Source organism: Ursus arctos, unplaced genomic scaffold (genome assembly GCF_023065955.2).
Source record: "Ursus arctos isolate Adak ecotype North America unplaced genomic scaffold, UrsArc2.0 scaffold_19, whole genome shotgun sequence".
Classification (NCBI taxonomy): Eukaryota; Metazoa; Chordata; class Mammalia; order Carnivora; family Ursidae; genus Ursus; species Ursus arctos.
The window spans coordinates 29,747,146-29,768,434 of NW_026622863.1; the positions used below are offsets into that span (position 1 = coordinate 29,747,146).

The 21,289-nt window shown below is 37.8% G+C and overlaps 1 long non-coding RNA gene across 9 annotated transcripts in view; it reads right to left on the reverse strand.

The window, feature by feature from the left end:
* The window catches only part of LOC113252511 (uncharacterized), a 90,272-nt gene that overhangs the window by 26,041 nt on the left and 42,942 nt on the right, over nucleotides 1–21,289 (reverse strand). For 3 of the 9 annotated variants that reach the window (XR_008960121.1, XR_003314879.4, XR_008960116.1), the window contains 4 exons: nucleotides 14,039–14,146; nucleotides 5,692–5,951; nucleotides 1,472–1,549; nucleotides 619–772 (listed from right to left, as the gene is read on the reverse strand). This is a non-coding gene — a long non-coding RNA (uncharacterized LOC113252511). Of the gene's footprint in view, nucleotides 1–618; nucleotides 14,147–21,289 lie in introns of all 9 variants that reach the window. The other 6 variants (XR_008960120.1, XR_008960119.1, XR_008960118.1 and 3 more) reach the window with 4 other exon arrangements.

The window sequence follows — 21,289 nt, forward strand, 5'->3', positions numbered from 1 at the left end:
AGGCTCCCTGCTGAGCAAGGAGCCTGATGTGGGACTCGATCCCAAGACCCTGGGATCAGGACCTGAGCTGAAGGCAGATGCTTCAGCGACTGAGCCAGCCAGGTGCCCGCTTTTTTATAATCTGTAGTTTCTTATAGTACTGTAAATTAGTTTTCCATTGAAACGCTAATGAGTTCAAGTTTGTGGACTGCAACTGATTATTGTCCTGTAAATGTTAACAAATGTAGCATTTATGTGTAAATTCACTTCCCGCATTCCTGATTGCCTATACAGGTATATTGTTTGAACTGTCCTTTGAACCGGTGGAAAATTTTGTTGGTTAGCTAATTGAGTTCTGGAAGATCTATGGCATGTGTTCTTTTTACATTTGCATGAAAACTATGATTTTGCCCTTTAAAAAAAAAGTAACCTTTACCACCACCAAAACCAAATGCTAGAGAGTTTGTGCAAATGTTATTTACATGTGGGTAAGAAAGGGTTAACACTGGGTCTGCAACTCTGTTTCATCCTCCTCCTCAGGGACAACTCCGGAGGTTTTGTCCTTTAAACACACTGATGGAATTTACTACCTGAAGATAAATGAAGGTCTTCTGGGGCTCCTGTATGCTGATTTCGTACCTTATTTTTCAGCATGTTCCACCTGGTCTGTCTGGGTTGTATATTGTCCATAACCCTCTAGTGAGGATGTACAGAGGGTGGGAGTTTTCACTTCATGCCTCTGAATCCAAAAGGCAGCTTGGTCTAGAAAACAAGCTGAACTATGGAGCTGCACCTAGAAAGAGACAAAGTGGTGATTGCTTTTGACATTAGAGCATTTCACAGAAATCCTGCTGGACTCTCATCTAATCCTCCTGGAGGTGTAACTTTGTGGTCACAGTGTATTTGACTAACAACCCACGACTGATAAATGTGCAAGTAGTTTCAAGCTCAATAAAGTTAGAGGTTAACCAGAAAATATTGATAATACAATTTATTGGCCTTTAGACAGCCAATCTTATACATAATTTAGCAATCTTAGACATATTTAGACATTTCTTTCTTGACTAACCAATCTCCTTCTTTCTCCATTGTTCTTAAGTGAGCTCTTGTATTCTTGATGGTTCCCTCATTGATGAGTTTAATAAAATTTTGAGAATTATGCTTTACATACTGTTATCATTTTAGGGCTAAGAAAAAAAAGGCATTCTAATGTACTCTCATAAAAATGGAGGTCATATATTTCATTATATACCATTAAATTTTAAATACTGTTTAAATTTCACTATTTTTATGACTAGATGCAACAGTTCTTCAATGAAAATGTTTAATAAGTCAAGAAATGTTCTTATCAGAAGACAAGGTCAGTATTTATCCCAACACCTTGGATTCCTAGTTACATTTTTAGGATACTTATGGTTAGGACTGTTGTGAGCTTTTCTCTTTCTTATCTATGGTCCTAGTGGAAAAGAACAGTTATTTTTTAAGAGGTTACCTGTATCCATTTCTTTAGACCAGCAGCAATATCCACTTTAACAGGACTTTGTGGGAGGGTAACATCTTAACTGACCTTCTGTTTATGAGAAAAAAAAGACCTTGCATTTTGTTTTGAGGAAAATACAGAAATTGTTATCCAAAGTTAATACAAAATGGTATTTCATAGGAAAAGAAGTTTTTTCCTTATTAACTTCAGAGAATTTTAAAAAAATATTTCCCTGTTACCACATGAGCTCTGAATTATTTTTTAATGTCTTGTAATATAGACTTCTATATTCCAGTCCTACCTGTAAGGAGCTTGGAAGCCATTACTCTATCTTAACAATAAGTAGAAATGATGGAACAAATAAAAAAATCAAAAATTCATCTCAAATCTGCCAGAGATGTAAGGTCACTGGGCAAACTGCTGCGTCAAATTTGGAGACATAGGTGGAAACAGAAAATCACAACTTATCAGAGTGAAACGCACAAGCAGAATCCTTTTTGTTGGAACAGGAGCTGGGTTCCTTTTACCCAGTACATCATGTCCCAAGAGCCAAGAAAAAAATCTCAAACAGTACTAAAAGCTCAAACGGTTTGAAGAAATAAAGCAAGCATCAGAACCAGACTCCCATGTCAGGGATGTTAAGATTAGCAGACCAGAATTTGAAACAACTGATTGATTGATATGCTAAGGGCATTTATGAATAAAGCAGAGAGTATATAAGAACAGATGTACCCTGTGAACAAAGATGGAAATTCTAAGAGTGAATCAAAAATATGACTGATCAATAGCACTGGAACAGAAATGACACAACTGAGGAAGGAATCTCTGAACTTGAGGAATCTTCCAACACTAAAAAGCAAAAACAGTCAAAACAAAAAATCACACACACACCCCTCACAGAATATGCAAGAAACCTGGGGCAATTACAAAAGGTATAATAATATATGCATAATGGAAATATCAGAAAAAGAAGGAACAGAAGAAATATTTGAACCAATAAGGCCTGAGAATTTCCACCAATTAATGCTGGAAACCAAACCACAGACTGACGAAGCTCAGAAAACACCAAGAACAATAAATGTAAAAAAAAAAAAAAAATCACAACAATGTAAATCCTATCCAAACTTCAGAAAATCAAAGATAAAGAAACACCTTCAGAAGCCATGCAAGCATTTAAAGTGATGAGAGGGTAAAAAAAAAAGTCACCAATCTAGAATTCTGTACCCTGTGAAATTATCCTTCAATAGTTAAGGAGAGATACTTTCTCGCACATGCAAAATTGAGCAAATTTGTTGCCTGTAGATTTGTCTTGCAAGAAATGTTAAATTCTCAGCAAAGTGGGTATAGAAGGAATGTATCCCAATGTAATAAAGAACATATATGACAAATGCACAGTTAACATCATAATGGTGTAAAACGAAGATTTTCCTCTAAGATCAGGAACAAAGCAGGGATGCCCATTCTCACCACTTTTTATCAGTATAGTATTGGAAATGCCAGCAACAGCAATTAAAGAAAGAAAAATAAAGGGCACTGAAATTGGAAAAGAAGTAAAACTGTCACTATTCACAGATGACGTGATACTACATACAGAAAACACCCTTAAGACTCCACCAAAAAACTATTAAATGAATTCAGTAGAGTCACAGGATACAACAATAAGGTACAGAAATTGGTTACATTTCTGTTTACTAAAAACAAGCTATAAGAATGAGAAATTAAGAAAACAATCCCATTTACAATTACATCAAACAGAACAAAATACCTAGGAATAAATTTAATCAAGGAGGTAAAAGACCTGTACTCTGAAAATTCTGAAACACTGACAAAAGAAGTTGAACATGGCACAAATAGTAAGATATACCATGCTCATGAACTGGAAGAATGCTCTTAATATGGCCATGCTACCCAAAACAATCTACAGATTCAATGCAATCAATCCCTGTCAAAATATCAGTGACATTTTTCACTAGCAAAGACTAGAACAGAGAATCCTAAGGTTTTTATGGAGTCACAAAAGACCCTAAACAGCCAAAGTAATCTTGAGAAAGAAGAACAAAGCTGGAGGTACCATGCTCTCTGATTTCAAACTATACTACAAAGCTGTAGTAATCAAAACAGTACGGTACTGGCACAAAAACAGACACACAGATCAGTGGAACAGAACAGAGCCCACAGATAAATACACAATTCTATGGTCAATTAATCTATGACAAAGGAGGCAAGAATATACAAAGGGGAAAAGACCATCTCTTCAATAAATGGTGCTGAGAAAACTGAAGCACTATCTTATACCATATACAAAAAAAAATTCAAAATGGATTAAACACTTGCATGTAAGACCTAAGACCATAAAATTCGTAGAAGAAACCATAGGCAGTAAGCTCTTTGACATCAATCTTAGCTTTTTTTTTTTCTTTTTTCCAACCACTCCCCTCAAACAAGGGCAACAAAGGCTAAAATAAACAAATGAGATTAGATCAAACTAAAAAGCTTTTACACAGGGAAGGAAACCATCAACAAAATAAAAAGGCCACCTACTGAACAGAGGAAGATATTTGCAAATCATACATCCTACAAAGGGATATATCCAAAGTATATAAAGAACTTGTATGAAAAAAAAAAAAAACAATTATAAAATGGGCAGAGGACTTGAAGGCATTTTTTCCGCAAAAGACATCCAGATGGCCAAGAGACACATGAAAAGATGCTCAACATCACTCATCATCAGGGAAACGCAAATCAAAACCGCAGTAAGATATCACTTCCTATTTGTCAGATCAGCTATTATCAAAAGAACAAAAATAAGTGTTGACCAGGATGTGGAGAAAAGGGAACACTTGTACACTGTTGGTGGGAATGTAAATTGGTGCGGTTTCCATGGAAAACACCATGGAAAACATGGAGGTTCCTCAAAAACTTAAAAATAGAACTACCACATGAGCCAACAATTCCACTGCTGGGTGTTTATCTGAAGAAAATGAAAATACCAATTCAAAGAGACAGATGCACTCCTACGTTCATTGCAGCTTTATTTAGAACAGCCAAGAAGATATGGAAGCAATCTAAGTGTGCGTCCAAAGATAAATGGATAAAGAAGATGTGTACGTACACACACACACACGATGGACTATTACTCAACCCTAGAAAAGAATGAAATCTTACCATTTGTGACAACACGGATGAACCTAGAGGGTATTATCTAGGTGAAATAAGTCAGAAAAAGACAAAGACCATTTGATTTCAGTTACATGTGGAATCTAAAAAAACAAATGAACAAACAAGACAGAAACAGACACATAAAGAAGCTGCAAGTTGCCAGAGGGGAGGAGCTGGGAGCAGATGAAGTACGCGGTTACAGACTTAAGAGGTACAGACTTCCAGGTATAAAAGAAATAAATCACAGGAGTGTAATGCACAGCATGGGGGAAAATGTTAAAAGTTCTTCAGGGAGAAGTGAATTGATCTAGGTCTGAAACTCAGAAGAGCATCAGAGAAGGAATAAGAGAAGGCAAAATAAAGAGGTTTAATTTTCTTATTCTAAATCTGATCACTCTTTGTCCAAAATAATAGCAACAACATATTTGATTATGTTTATATACTTATGGATACTTACGTACAAATAGAACGAATGACAGCAATTATACAAGCGACAAGGAGAAAAAAATGGGATTCTTTTGTCATTATAAGGTACTCACAGGACATGTGAAGTGCCTATGACAGAGCATCAAACCGCATGAGGCAAACACTGATAGAAATGCAAGGAGAAAGAGAAGGATCTGCTGTCAGAGTTGAATACTTCAACATTCCTGTATTGGAAATGGAAAGATCCAGCAGGCAAAAAATTAGCAAGGACATACTGAAGTCAATATACCAGACGTTGGATGGAATATTGTCTATAGACCACTTCGTCCAACAATAGAAGTTACATATTCTTCTCAAGCTCACAGAGAACATTCTGGGCCCTAAGACACCTCAACAAATTTGAAAGAAGAGAAACCATACAAGATCTGCACTCTGACCACAACAGAATTTAACTAGAAATTACTACCAGAAAAATAGCAGAAAAATCCCCAAATGTACCTGGAGATGTAAAAAAAACAAAACAAAACACTTTAACACATGAGTCAAAGAAGAATCACAAGAGCGAAATTTTAAAATATTTTGAACTAAATGAAAGTGAAAACACAACTTACCCAAATCTGTAGGATGCTGTGAAAAGCAGTGCTTACCGGAGAATTTGAATCTTCCTCTTCACAGAGCAGCAGACAGACCTCCTCCAACTGGATCCTCCTAGTTTCTTTGACTTTCAGGCCAGATGCCTGGTTAGCTCCATCACGCAAGGGCACCAGCATCTCCGGGAAGACACATCATCGAGGTTGAGGACATCACAGACTTACACAGGTTCCTGTCCATCCTCATAGGTTCCAGCTCTTGTTTGTGGGTTCCACCTTGTCCGTGATGACCCCATTTTACATTTTTCTTCAACTGCCTGTAATGTTGACAACCTCAAGCATCAGGAACAACAGCCTTAGAGACTGCTTTACCAGTTCCCATAATTGCATAAGGTCAAATCCCTAAGATAGGCAAACAGGCAACCTACAGGTAACTTCATGCTTAATGATGAAAGACTGGATATTTCCCTCTAATTTTAGGAACGACACAAAATGTTTACTCTTATCACTTCTCTCCAGTGTTGTGCTGGAGCGTCTAGCCAAAGAAATATGGCTGGATAAAGAAATATAAGACACACTGTTGGAAATGAAGATATCTAACCGTCTTTACGAATAGCCTGATCACCTATGCAGAAATTTCTAAAGAATCTATATGAAAAATTACTAAAAAAGTGAGTTTAGCAAGGATCCAGAATGTAAACCAAACAGGAAAGAGTACGTTAAATACATATGGTTAGTGGCTGCCTGAGACTGGACGTTGGTATAGGTTTTAATCGGGCAGGGTCACAAAAGAACCTCTTGAAGTGATGAACTGTTCTATATCTTGAGGTGTTGGTGCTTATATTAGTATGTACATTTTTAAAAACTCACTGTATTTTTTTAAGCTAGGTTCCATGCCCAATGTGGGGCTTGAACTCACGACCTTGAGATCAAGAGTCGCATGTTCTACTGACTGAGCCAGCCAGTCACCCCTAGTATGCATATTTTTTTTAATTCATGGAAATCTACACTTAACATGGGTGTATTATGTGAATTATATCCCAATGCATTTTGGAAAATTCTTATTTTTTTAAAGTATATTTTTTAATAGTATCTATACCTAACATGGGGCTCAAACTCGTAACACTGAGATCAAGATTGCATGCTCTACTGGGAGGGCCAAGAGCCCCTCAGAAAAATTTTTTTAATTCCCATGTCTAAATCCAGTTTTAAGACTAGTGATAATCCCCAATCATATTACAACCACATTCAAGAATATACACACTCATACCATTATAAACACAGGCAGATTCCTTCTGAATTTAGTAATTTAAGTGATATGAACTTGAACAAATCACTGATGTGTCTGGACAAGGAATTTGATCTTTACACACCTTGGGATCTCATCTAGGAACAACAGGATCCATGCAACTGTTGACAGAACTTTCTGTGATGATGTAAATGTTCTGTACCTACCCTGTCCAATAGTCCAAAGCTCCATGTGGTTACTGCATGTTGAAAGAGGACTACTGAACTTTTGAGCTGGGAAACCAAATAGTTTGCAGCATTTAATTTTATTTTTATTAAATTTTTAGGGGGGGAGGGGCAGAAAAATCTGAAGCAGGTTCCATGTCCAGTGTGAAGCCGGACTTGGGGCTCAATCTCACGACACTGTGATCATGACCTGAGCTGAAATCAAGAGTTGGGCGCTTAACTGACTGAGCCACCCAGGCATCCCCTAATTTTAATTAATTTAAACTAACAGCCATATGCGCCAGGGGCTACCTTCAAATAAAGTCCTTTTCACCTGAATCTACTATTCTAGGAGTCGACAGCTATACCAGTAATTAAAAAAATCACCTCTTAGTTTTATTTATCTCAACGTTTCATTATATGCCACTTGAGTTAATAGTCCGCCATACAGTGTGAATTACAGAAGACACAATGCAACGGCAAGGAGACACAGCAAATACACTGACTATAAATAAGCTGTTTAATTGGTATGTGTGTGATTTCTGACTCTTGTGTCATCACACACATCTGCTGGTTGGATCAATTTCACCACGTACAACCTGTGAAACAAAGCAGCGCTACCTGGAGCCTCTTCAGTGATGCTCACTGCAGGTAAACAAGAACAATGGTGTTAAATTATTTTCAAAGAAGCAAAATATAAAATGACTTGCATTTGGAGACCACCACCCAGAGAGCTTAGTGGCAGATTTCTGACCGTGTGCCTGAATTGGCTCATTCCTAGAAGTTTGCTCATTAAAATATTGTCTCCACAGATCTGCCTCCTTTTCTACGGTGTTTTAAGATGTGCCCAGTATTCTTAAATGGGATCGCTAACTTTTCGATAGACCTTCGCGTAAGAAACAATACTGAAAAACAATACTCTTTCTTGTGATGTGTGAATCAAGACCTCAAAGTACAAGTCATCAATTGGCTTACCTTTCAAACACCTACAAATCTTCACCTTGTAGAAAACACAGAGATAAAAAAGGAGTCCCTGGAATAATCTGCAATGTTTTACTGTCATTTAGGATCTGATTCATCCTTATGGAATGTCTATTCTAGACACAGAGCAAACTGAAATTAAATTGTTATTGTTCGGGTAAGTCTGGACTCAAAGGATTCATTACTATAGAGGAAAGTAAAAGTTCTGTCTAGAAACTGTACTTAATTATATATACATGTACATTTCATTATATGTGTGTGTGTGTGTATATATATACACACACAATCTATTTATACTTCTATATGTATATGAAATATGTTCACTAAAGTCTTATGGCATTAAATGCAGAGATCACACAAAACATGTAATAACAGGTATGGACAATAGAATGTAAGACAGCTTCTACAGATCTTCCAAGGAACATAGCTCTTGTGACACCCCCCTGTTACGTAAGAGTCCCATGGTCAAATGGAACAGGGAACTGTTGTCCACCTTCCCTCTGGGAGATGCACTGAGCACATCTGCACCTTAAGGCAACTGGACTCATATACAACAGTGGAAAGTGGATACTGTTGTCTCACCAAAGAGTTCACAAACATATGCAGCAAAAGTACCCCTTTCCACTGAAACCTTATTAACCTCTCTATTAACCTCTCTAATGGTCCAAGGAACACAGTTTGGGAAAAACCATCATAGAAAGCTCCATTCACTTTTCAATGTAAGTTACAGTCTTCATTTCAGTACTGATTTAAATGCAATGACCATACTTATGGTGTTTACCCTATTCTTATTAGTTTGTGGCAGCCTTACCTGTGTCTAGTCAAAATGAATACCAATATAATAATCTTTGCGTGTACTTTTTCATTGAAAATTGCACCTTGCATGCACATGAGCTTATGCATATAATGTAACACATCCTGTATTAAAACATAATATCAGGGCTCCTGGGGGGTTCAGTTGGTTGAGCATGGGACTCTTGGTTTCGGCTCAGGTCATGACCTCATGGGTTGTGGGTTCCAGGTGTGTGGGGCCCCAGGCTCAGCAGGGAGTCTGTTTGAAGATTCTCTCCCTCTGCCCCTCCCCCTGTGCATGTACACATGCGTGCTATCAAATAAATCTTTTCAAACAAAGTAAATACAAATAATATACAATATTATGTTTTGACTTTATATATGAACAGAGTCCACATATATTTAATGGGCTGCACTTTCCTGTTGATAGAAATGTACCAACAGGAGACGAGCTGTAAAAAGATCCCGGGGCCTTTGGGACTTCTCCTAATTTCTGATGGTCTAACTGCTTGGCTGAGTGAGTTGATCTAATTTTTATATGCAAAAGAGGGACAGAAGACATCAATGTAATTTATATCTCACCTGTTTTAAAACGAATCTCCGGGGATTACTGGAAATAAATATTTTTGTATGTAAGAATACGTATCTCACATAGAAGATAAAAATGGTTAAAGGGAAAATGTTAGTATGAAAATAAAAAAATAAAAGCAAGGCTGAGGAAGATTGGATCAGTTAAAAATGTTTTTAGTTCTAATATTCTGGGATGCTATATTTGAAAATGAGTGTATGATTTATTTTACTTGAGTTCTGCCGGCCCTCTGTTTTCATGCTTTTCCAGTACAACATCCAGTGACTTGATAAATGTGCTGTAAAAATGCATCTTTAAAGGAAATTATATTCTGAATTTATTTAAATCAGAATATATTTTACAAGAATTGTTTTCAGGACTTGAGGAAAATTAGATAAAACTGCACCATTTAGGAATTTACTTTGTATCTTTGAATATTAAATAAGTTCACTCCACACTGGTTATAAATTTATATGCACATTCAAATTCTGTATTTGATTAATATGTATCTTACGGAGTCTTCATTGCTTTATAATTGTGGCAAAAATTATTCTTTTAAATCATAGATTTAAAAAATAAGCTCAATATCTCATTTATTTTCCAGTTCTCTTCCTTCATCAGATTGACTATTCATTTTAGGAATATTTTCCTAAAGATGTTTTCATTGTATGAACATCTTTTAGTTTCCTACTTGTTGCTTTTATGCTTTATTATTTAGAGGAAAAAAATTCATTGACATTCTTTATGTATTTTTGAGCCCCTCTTCATAACATTAGAATGGGCTGATAAATAGGACTCATCCCTTAGGCATTTCTGGTAGAGCTTACTCTCAGCGCACACTCCAGGCAGCCCCCATCATAAGATAACTCCGCCTACCCGAAAAGAAGGACTAGATCAATTTAGCAACATCTGCTCTGGGTGCTAGACAGGTGTTTTGGCTCATATTACTCTGTATTTGTTTTCTCTGCTTTGGTATCTGGAAAACAGTGCATTATCTGCTCCATGGTATTCTTTATATGGAGGTTATACATTCTATGATTAAACAATGAGATCATACACTTTAATGAATTTTTTAAAAATTCATTTAAAATAGAGGAAGTAGAAATACCGCAATTCCAAGTTATTCTCTTTTAATAATAAAACATACACACATATATACATATATATATATGTGTATATATATATGTGTGTGTGTGTATATATATATATTTTTTTTTTTTTTAATTTGGCACTCGATGGGACATTCTTGGGCAGACACAGAGAAAGCATATAATTCAATGTTATCAGCCAATTGCAGTTTACTACGTGCTAGGCACTGTGACAAGTGATTAACATATAAACTGTAACATTTAACTCTCATAGAAGCATTTTAGAGATTCTGAAAAAAAGAGATACATGGAGATTAATTAACTCCCCAAACTACAGCCACAGCAGCAAGACAAGGCACACACACACACACAGAGCCAAAAGATACAGCTACTCGTACTCTTGGTAATTAACCTATGTTTTTTTCTCTACCATCCCTAGTCTAGTACAACTGAAAGTAATTATAAAATAAATATAGAAATGTGGGAGTTTTGAGCCAGATTTCCATGACTGGGAGAAATTAATCATGTTTGGAAAAGTAGAGTGGGCTGGAAGATAGTTGATAGAAAAAAAGAACACAGAGTTTCCTAAAGAGAGAAAAATTTTTATGGTGATGAAAATGTGCTCAGTTATAAAATGTTTTCAAATGTGTTGGCTTTTTGATAATACACATATCAGATGAAAAGCAGTTGAATCAACCGAAATGCAGAGAATCATCTACATTTTTCCATGTTTTTGTAATGGAAGTAAACAGTTAATGAGGATTTGGCTTAATTTAAGGCCAATTCCACAGATATTTTATATCTAGTCCACAAAACAGGATTCTGCAGTATCTTCTCAGAGAGAGATGCTGATGTAGAGAGGAGTCTAGTGAGTTTCAGCGTTCAGTATTTTTTTTAAGGATGCAATCCTCTATTATGTTCAAGACAAAACAGTGTACTACTTTTGTCTGTGATAGCTGAACGAGCTGAAGGAGGCAAGCTTCCTCTTTGCTCTTCCCCCACCCCGAGCTCCATCCTAAGGCTGCCCCTAGCTTCCTTTCACTCGGGGCTCATAACATAGTTCGAAAACCACCTCTCCCTTCTACTGGCCCCCTTGACCGATAGTGGCCCGAAGAGGTTAATGGTCTATCTGAGGTTATAAAACGAGGCTGTGGCCACTGGGCCAGGGTTAGAATTCATACGGTGTCCCCACTGGGGCTAGCTCTGTGGTACACCAGTAAGAAAACAGACGCCCCCACAGATCACGAAAGCTAACAGCAGCAGACTTGCCTGTGCGGTCACAGGAGTAACAGGGCCGAGAGCATCACTCTCGGGACTGGAGAAGCCACAGAAGATGCTTAAGAAACCAGGGTAGATGACCGGCATCCTTGAAACAGAGAGCAGATCGAGGAAACAATGTATTCAAGGATGTGATCTTTCCAAAAGGAAGTAAGATGGCAGGTAATGCCTGTAGTTCAAAAATTCACCTTCTTTGAGAAGAGCCCGTAAGGGGAAAAAAAAAAAAAAAAGAGGGAGAAGAAGAAAAATACAATACGCTAAGAATGAGTCTCAAAAGAAGGTCTGGTTCTTGTCTAGAAAGCTTTAAAACTCTACTAAGATAAGGTCCATAGCAGAGATTCTGAAGTAAAACACAAAGACAGCTCTTCCTCCTGGAAAGGCACATTAAATATAAAGACATAAGTGTTTCCCAAACGATGTCACCTCAGGCCAGCCACAGGGTCCACACCCACACACCATGCCCGGAACGATATATATCTTCCTCCTCACTGTTACGCGCGTTCATGTGCGTGCATGAAAAGCGTCCGTAGAAGATGCGTGCCGAATATCAATGACAATTTAAGAATTGGGACAAGAACCAGGAATTCTGTGAACTAGGATTTAACATGCTTCGTGTCCTGCTTGGTTTATCTAAAAACTATAATTGTATACTGTTTTTACCTTACAATTTTATATTAAAGCAAAACCAGAAGTAGCATAAGCTCAAATACAACCAAATAATACCTTTCTTTCCCCTTGTTTTTTTTTTCCTGTGTAGATTGACTTCACTGATGACCTGGAAGCTGAGGGATTTTTTTTTCTTCCTGATAAGAATGACGGACAGTAAAAGGAGGACACAGGCTTGCAGATTAATGCTAATAAAATGTGAACCAAATCTGTGCAGAGCAAAGATGAAATCATCCCTCAATTTCTATTCATTCTGCAAACAATCTGATGATCGATGCTTTCATTATACCCTGTGTGTTTCTCCCACAGAAAGAAACAGGGCAGCATTTTGATAATATTGACTTTCTGGAGAAAATTTAAGCAACTGATCTTGGAAGGCCTTGCTCTGTAGAGTTCCTTTGTGTGTGTTTGAGTGTGTGTGTTCCTTCTGGATCCTCGTATATTGAACATTTTCAATCCTCAGTGTTGCATTTCTTTTCTCCTCCGCCATTTTATTCCTTAGCGTGATAGATAACCTTCAGTGGTAAGCAGAATGAAGACCTCCCATGGACGACCATGTCCTCATTCCCAGATCCTGTGCTATGTTACCTTTAGCGTCAAAGGGAAATTTAAGTTGCAGAGGGAATTTGGGTTGTTAGCCAGCTGACTTTATAATGTGGAGATTATTCTGGAATACACAGGTGGGCACAATGTAAGAATAGGGTCCTTCAGTTGGAAGGTGGAGGCTGACAGTAGGTAAGAGTAAATATACTGGGATGCGAGAGGGGTCTACCTACAGTTGCTGGCATTGAGGATGAAGCAAGAGGCCATGAGCCCGGGAATGTGGGTGGTGTCTCACTGGGAAAAGACAAGGAAATGCATTCTCCCCTGGAGCCTCCAAAAGGAGACAACCCGGGCAGCATGGTGATTTTTGTTCACGGAGACCCGTTTTAGATTTCTCACCTCCACAAATCTAGGACAAGACATTTATATCATTTTAAGCCACTGAGTTTGTGATGATTTGACAGTGAAAGTGAATATACCAACGTAGAAAGCAAGGCTACCAGTTGCTTCCCCTATAACCCCTCCCTCACCAGGCTGGTCTGGGGGCCTCCATCTCTGATGACTGTACTTCTAGTTCAGAGATGCTATAAAAATACACTGAGTGTGACTATTGGTTACTGTGTGTGAATAAAAGTTACTTTTAGGATATAATTTGACTACAATGTACTTAGAGTATTCCAGTAGCTAATGTTCTGTTTGCCATGTTCCTGAATATGCTACACATTAATTTCATATAATATCGGAAACAACCCTATAGGGTAGGTACAACTGTTATTACTACTATCACTATCCCCATCATTCCTGATTGATTTACTAGGAAACTAAACCGAAGCCTAGAGAAGCTGCCGAGAGACTCCACGGTAGGATGCTTTACCACCTTCTTTTTAACCTTGGCAATTTGCCTCTTGAGTATGAGTACTTAATCAACACAATCTGACAGTTCTTCAATACGTCCGTATAAAAAAAGTCTACCCCCATAAATCACCTGTGATGCTGAAAGAAGAGGCTTTAGCTAAAAATGTTAAGGTTATCATACCCAGAATGACGGGCCCGGCCAGGGGAGTGGAGGAGTGTGGAGTCATGGCTCAGCAAGGTGGATACACTTCTGGAAGGCCTCCAGCCCAAGGTTTATGGGAGCGTCTTCCTGTAAGAGACACACAGAATTGAAGACAAGCTACCATGTACTCCTGTTCTCACTGAGCAGGAATCCACATGTCATGGTGGATGGTCATGGGAGGATTGCTGAATGCTCCTGAAGCCTGTTGATTTGGTCTTGCTACAAGGGCTCCAGTCACAGAGGTGAAGCTTTCATGGAGCCTACAGTGGGTAAGGTGGGACTCCAGCAGATACCCACTTCTGGGCCCAGCCGATGGGAATACTGGCTGCCAGCAGCTCACGGCGCATTCCTTGAGAGGGAGACCATCTCTCCTGGCTTAAGCCCAGAAGCCATTTTAACTTTTTACAAGTTTTTTCCTAAACCAGAAATATTTTGGCCCAGTAAAAGCTTGTTAATTGGCTATATGCTCCTTTTTTGCTGCCTACATACTCAGCAGATATAAACCATTACTATCAAGTGACAAAAAGAGGTAGGAAAAGATTTCTTCAAGTATAATAAAAGTTCTTACCTTCACTGACCCTAGACTTAACCGTACTGCCCACCATTTGAGAATTCTGATTTACAATCTCTAAATGCAGATGTGTAATTGAGCGAAATAACATTTTTTATTCAGAGATTTGAAAGACAGCCTTCGAGTATGTTCTAGAAAAAAGTATATGAAGCATGCAGAAGGCAAACTGGTGTATGACCTCAGTGGCGATGATATTCTGAATGGGCTGTTAATTGAGGGAGATAATTACTATGTATGTTATACGCTAAAATAAAACTGTCCTGGCCAGAAAAACGGTAGCATTACCTACTCTGACTGTGACATCTGTTCACTCTTTCTTTGGAAAGTAAACCAATGAACATTTTTGCCTGATATAGCCTGAAAAATAAAAACAAAACCTAGAGTACCCATAAAGGTTACGAGCTTTCCATAGTCTTTCTTCAGAGATTCTCAACCGGTGACTACGCATCCTCATAAGACAAAATCACGGAAAGAGACTCCAAATACTAGAAGGAAGGTTTTCTCAGTTCACTGAATGTGAACAGAAGAGAACAGTTACAATATTCATAAGCCAAACTTATACTGAAAGGGAGATTTTTTTTTTCCTGAAAAAGCCAAGCACAGCATTTTATAATGTATCAAACTACAAAATGTATTCATATTCAGTAAGCCTAGCTGTATTTTATGATTAAAGATAATATAAGGCTTTGTATGAATGACATGCTTGATGTATTTGAAACAAATAAATGTTTACTGGCACAAAAGCACACAATTTAAGGACACATTGTTTTAAAAGCAGCTTTTTCTTAAAGGATTCGAATTTGTTAAAAAAATACTATTTAAGAAGAGCCAAATTTTACCTTTCACTTGGCAATTTCATGTCGGTTGTCTGTTTGCTTTAATCTCCCCCACTTCTTTCAAAAAGGAAAAGGAAAACAGAGTATCTGTAATCACACTGTCATCATTAAAACATCCTGAAGGGAACAGAGGAGCACATTCTGAGTCCTTCTCAAGTCTTGACATTTGCAGCCCTACAGAGGAGTCAGAGCAACAACTACCACAAAGAAGGTAGCTTTCAAAGCTGACCTACCGGCCACGAAAGCCTCAACAGTTGCAGCTTTAAAATAGGACTCAAACTGTTAAGCATACTATCCTGAAGGTACACACGATGCCCATCTGCGTCTATAGCTGTGTCTGTGCCCATCTCTAAGAAACTGGTTTTTTGTGATATAAAAGGAAACTAATTCCTGCATTATTTTTCTTTTGTACTTGAAATGTGGGCCTCTTAATGGAAATAGAATACAAAAAGTGTCCTTCAGAATAGTTAAGATATTAAGAGGTGAAGAAAACTTTAAATTTACTTACGTCGTTATTGCCTCTGAATATGCAGGATTTATTAATAATTTATGTAAAAGGAAGACACTGAAAAGTCTTAACAGCAGGGACCTGAGTAAATATGTAGGATGTAGGCAGATTCTATGGTAACTCAGATAAAGAAGGTTTTCCAGGGGTGCCTGAGTGGCTCAGTTGGTTAAACATCTGACTTGATTTCAACTCCGGTCATGATCTCAGGGTTGAGGATCAAGCTCTGTGCTGGCTGTGGAGCCTGCTTAAGAGTCTCTCTCTCCCTCTGCCACTCCCCTCCCCAACTCATGTGCTCTCTCTCTCTCTAAAATAAATAAATAAAAAGGTTTTCCACTGTTTCAGAGTAGCATACAATATGGTTTTGCATTATCCATGGCAATGAAAATACAGCTAGGCTAATGGACAAGTCCTGAAATGCACAAACCCAATGACTGACCTACCATCTCACAAACTTGTACGTACATGAACCCAAGACTCCAAGTGATCGTAGCTACCTTCTACCTTATTTTCCCTTTATCGTTCTTTGATTCGAAAACCAAAGTTCAGCGTGACAGTTTATAGGGAAATTGTGGGTAAGCAAATATCCTGCATGAAAAAAACCAGAGAAAAACCAGTCTCTGGATAGCTAAAAGCCAGCTCGATAGGTTTCATAATTACTGCAGAACATGTCGTCAGGAAGAGACCAGCTACTGAAGGCTGGTTACGAGTTGATTAGTAACACTGAGAATTTGAAGCAACACGTGGGCAGTGATTTGTCAACTGCTACCTATAGATGAAGGCGTTATGAATCACCATTTGGGATGCTGTTCACACGATCCGTGAAGTTGCCCTGGAGAAATTTCACAAGGTCCACACACTTCATTCCCTGCAACAGTGACAGTGGGTCCTCAATGTATGGAGCAATTTCTACCGCCTTTGGATCTGGTGCAGGTACTCGCAGGCCACTCCACTTCCCAGAGCAAGTGCGGAAACACCATCCACATGTCACGTGGCAGAGTTTAAACACGGCGCACACGGCTGTTCAAGCACAGGGGTATTTACGTACTATTACCGAGCAAACTACGGATCTCAGTAAGCAATGCATACGAACATAACTCTGTTCAGAGAAGTTCACAAGTCGTGCCTCTCTCACAGCACAACGTTGCGCTTGTCAAACGGAAAGCAGTAATACTGATTCCATTCTTTTTGCTTGTTGTACAACACTAGCTGGCAAAGGTTTATTATTTTTTCCTTGGGTGATATTTCTAGATGAAGTGAAGAGCCTGATAATTTCTTTTAACATATTTGCAAAGCTGAATTCAGCCCCGTGATTCATTGTAACTGCTTCAGAACACCATGTGAGAATTAAAAAATGAATAAAAATGCAGTAGAAAGGAAAATTCAAAGTACGCCATTTGTTAGAATCAAATTTTTTTTTTTTTTTTTTTTTTTTTTTTTGCAAGCACAGCACTTCAATCTCAATAGTGTTCCAAAGCCTCCAAAGCTTATAATGGTGGGGACACATATATTTTTCTCTCTGAAAAACAGGCCAGGAGATAATGAAACTATAATTTCAGAATCCTGCAGCTGATATAAAATGGCCACATGTGTGGTGCTGAAACACTCTATATGGGCACTTTCTGTAAAATAATCATATATTAAACTCAAGGAGTAAGGAAGAAGAATTTTTAAAAAGTGCAGGAAAAGCAAGGAAAGCCTAAATATTGTGGGATAACACTCTATTCAAGTCAGCGCTTTATTAATCCAAATTGAATCGATTTAATTCCTTCCTACATCTTAATCAAGACAGCCTTGAAGTGCTAGAAACGTGGAGACAGAGTTTAGAAGTCAGTGAATTCAGCAAAACCGATCTGTTCCTTTATATAAATAATGACATCAGTATCAAAGGCCTTTTCCGACTCTCTCACAGGTGTGCGATTTCAGACATTTTTAATACAGTCATTAGATGTTCACGGAAAACCGCTCTCCAGTTACACGTGCATACACAGAAGCCCATTGCACAGCATATTTACGCACAGTTGGCTTACACTCGGTGGAACAAGGAGATGTAATACGTTGAGGTTTCTTTTTATTTCTCAGTTGTCAAAGAGCTAACCCGAGGTGCTAGTGATAGATACAGTGGAAAACAAAATATATTCTTTGCCTCTGTGTTTTTGCATGCTCCAAGGAGTCCTCCACACATTGCTTGGAGACCAGTAAGACGGTCCTACTCTCTTGTTTTATTAGGGGGAAAACCAAAGACCAGGGCACTTTGATTCACTTACCACTGCGTAGTGAATAGATGAGCTTCTGAGGTCACCATCACGGACCTCCTTCGCCACTGAAGAAAGCACGTCTTAATATCTATTCTGGCAGCATTTCGCTATTTCTATTTCCCTTTATTTTCGGGATGTTTATCCTACTTTTTTAGATTTGGATTTAATTTTTATGGAAGAGACTTTGTGATGTAACACCAAAAATGAACATTTATGATTTTAAAAATTAGTCTCTTCACGGAGCTAGGGTTGTTCTGTCTCCTCTTGGATATCTGTCTAGAATCATTTCAGAGAAAGGAAATTTCATGGGAAAAAAAAAAAGCTGTTACATAATTACTTCACAAATTCAGACTTGTTCAAAATTCTAAAATGTTAGGGAATCTGTTAAAAGCTGCACTAAGAAGAAAATCAAGCTTATGTAAAATATTTTGAAAATTCAAATCCATGTATACTTTCAAATCCATCTATACACACATATATTAACAGTCAAATGAAAAACTACAAAAATTTAAACCATAAATAATAAGCTGGGAAAAGTTTGCAACCCATATGAGAAAAGATTTATTTCCTTGACTTGCAAAGAGCTTAAACAAAGCAATAAGGCAAATAAATTTATATGTAAATGTATATGTATTATATAGAAATGTAGATATGTACAATGCATGTATGTGCAATGCATAATATAGACATTTATATATTTATATGTAATTTATTTATATTTACCTCATATATTACTTACACAACATATATAGTTACAATGTTTGTATATAACTTATTTATAGATTATATATCAAGCATAGAAAAATAAATACTAATGACTAATGACTAATATTATAATGAAAAGATGTAATAACATAGATTCTCTCATTTGAGTGGGGTCATGTTACCGATGAAACGCTGTGATACCATGCGATGTCAAAGTGTCCATAATCTCTACTACATAAGGAAGAATGTAAAAATATATGTCAATCTGCTCGTAAATCAGGGTTGAGAATGGTCCAGCAGATTCAACTGAGAGACAACTATAGGTTTGAAAATACTGGATTTATGATCTATAAAAAGACTTCACATAAAAATGGCTTTACCTAGAGGTGCAAAGATAGGCACTGGCTTTTCCTAGAAACTGCTTTAAAATATTTAAGGCATTTAAAAGGGAAAATTGGAATCGAGATGTCTAATTATTTAGAAAAATAATTTTAGTGATTCTAAAAATAGAGTGATTTTACCAGCTAGTGTGTGGAAGGCCCTGTCCCAGAAAGTTATCACCTTTGCATTAAGTCCTACTATATCCAAACTATATAGGTTAATACAACTCCAAGTCTCCCATCCCATAGTCCCTAAATGACTGACTCTGATTTACTGTTCTCATTATTCACATAATATTTATCAACATCTAATATCTTAAAATAGCAAATAAACATATATTATCAGTCTTGCTCTTCCCCCCCCCAAGATTTATTTATTTATTTATTTGAGAGAAAGAGAGAGAGTAGGGAGGAGGGGCAGAGGGAGAGAGTCCCAAGCAGATTCTGCACTAAGCACAGAGCCCAATGTGGGGCTTGACCTCCTGACTCCGAGACCATGACCAGAGCTGAAACCAAAAGTCAGCCACTTAACTGAGTGAGCCACTCAGATGCCCCAGTCTTGCTCTTTGATAATAAATGCTATCGGGGTACCTGGGTGGCACAGCGGTTAAGCGTCTGCCTTCGGCTCAGGGCGTGATCCTGGCGTTATGGGGTCGAGCCCCACATCAGGCTCCTCTGCTATGAGCCTGCTTCTTCCTCTCCCACTCCCCCTGCTTGTGTTCCCTCTCTCGCTGGCTTTCTCTATCTCTGTCGAATAAATAAATAAAACCTTAAAAAATAAATAAATAAATAAATAAATGCTATCATGCTGTAAACAGTCACCAGTTCATCCTAAGCACTTCAACAGTCACAGACATCATACATTATATAATGCAGGGGCTTACACTCCAACAAGAGATGGAAAGGCTCACCCAAGTGAAATAGGAATGATAATATGAAGTTCCCACAAAGACATGGACGTAGTCCCAAGAGAATTCTTACCACTTCGGACCAACCTTTAAATTAATGGTGATATTTGTTAATTTAACATTTCCAGGATGGATGAGATTTGTAAAATGATAATTACGATTCTTTCAGGCAAGGGTTTAGACATTAGGGAAAGGTACAAAAATGATAAGCCTCTTCATATATTGATGAGAAATGAAAAAAAGCACATGCTCAGAGAAGAAATGGTCCATTTGTGATACACTTTGTCAGCAATGACCAGGCCACGTTCCTCGAGGTGTTCGAAAGCCATGAACAATGCAGTGTTAAGGCATGGTTCTTAAGTGAGGTAACAACAACAACAACAACAACAAAAACAAAAAACTAATTCGTAAGTATAATCGTAATTTTCTTGGCAAATGTTTCGGAACCAAATTGATATTTTGATTAAAATGCCATAATTGCAGAGGCAATTTTTTAGACTGAATATTTTGATACTCCTGAGTCAAAATACTTCCAGAATAATTCCATTTGCATAAAATTTATTAAATCAATAAGGTTAAAATCACGAATGTAGATTAATAAACACATAGCATTTGTATTTGAGATGTATTTAAATGTTATAAATCATCTTATATTTGTGACAAATCTAATCCCTAAATAGAATAATTTTAGCTGAGGGGCGCCTGGGTAGCGCAGTCGTTAAAAGCGTCTGCCTTCGGCTCAGGGCGTGATCCCGGCGTTCCGGGATCGAGTCCCACATCGGGCTCCTCCGCTGGGAGCCTGCTTCTTCCTCTCTCTCACTCCCCTGCTGTGTTCCCTCTCTCGCTGGCTGTCTCTCTGTCACATAAATAAATAAAAAATCTTTAAAAAAAAAAAAAAAAAAAAAGAATAATTTTAGCTGAAAGTGGAATCATTATTCTACTTGCAGTTCTTTTTTTTTTTTTTTTTTTTTAAGATTTTATTTATTTATTCGACAGAGATAGAGACAGCCAGCGAGAGAGGGAACACAAGCAGGGGGAGTGGGAGAGGAAGGAGCAGGCTCATAGCG